Consider the following 748-nt stretch of genomic DNA (forward strand, 5'->3'; position numbering starts at 1 on the left):
ACCTTTTCTTCCCCTGGAGAAACTGTCACCCATAACAAGGAGAGCAGCCTCTCCTGTACTCTTGGAAAAGAAGTAGGTAAGGCAGCAGGACTCTCAGGAAGAACTTCATCCTCTTCCCTTGTCCCAGCCACCACCAGTACCCTCCCAAGCTCTTCTCCATCCCCACTACTCACCACCCTTTCTACTGAGCAACCCCTCTATATAGAAAAATGCACCTTTGTATTTTTGTATAAATCTGCTTATAATTTCAAGGGCACAGTAGTAATCTATTATTTAAGATAGGTGAAGGAACACTGAGTAAGGATTTACTTATTCCCGAATACTTGATTAATTTAATTTAAAAGGTTGATAGATAAACAGGATGGCTTGTATAACTTTTCCTTTATTCAACGAGTATTTATTTGAGAGCCTAGGATGTGGCAGATGTTGATCTAGGAGCTGAGGATACAGTGGCAAACCAAATACCAAACAGCTTACAGTCTAGTAGCAAAGAGGAACAACAAGCACATACATACATTCAAGAACGCGAGACTTAAAGTAGCTTTGAACAGCAAAATGACATAACAATGATTTTCCTGTGTTTCATGTTAATGAAAAAGAAGACATCTCCCATCATACATTCAAGAGATGAGAAATATGTATTTTCCTTTAAATTTAAAAAAATGCAAGAAGTACAAAGAATAATACAACAAATAACTATATTCCTATCACCCTGATGTGTATATATATATACCCATTAAAACCAAAC

Source organism: Trichechus manatus, unplaced genomic scaffold (assembly GCF_000243295.1).
Source record: "Trichechus manatus latirostris isolate Lorelei unplaced genomic scaffold, TriManLat1.0 scaffold00063, whole genome shotgun sequence".
Lineage (NCBI taxonomy): Eukaryota > Metazoa > Chordata > Mammalia > Sirenia > Trichechidae > Trichechus > Trichechus manatus.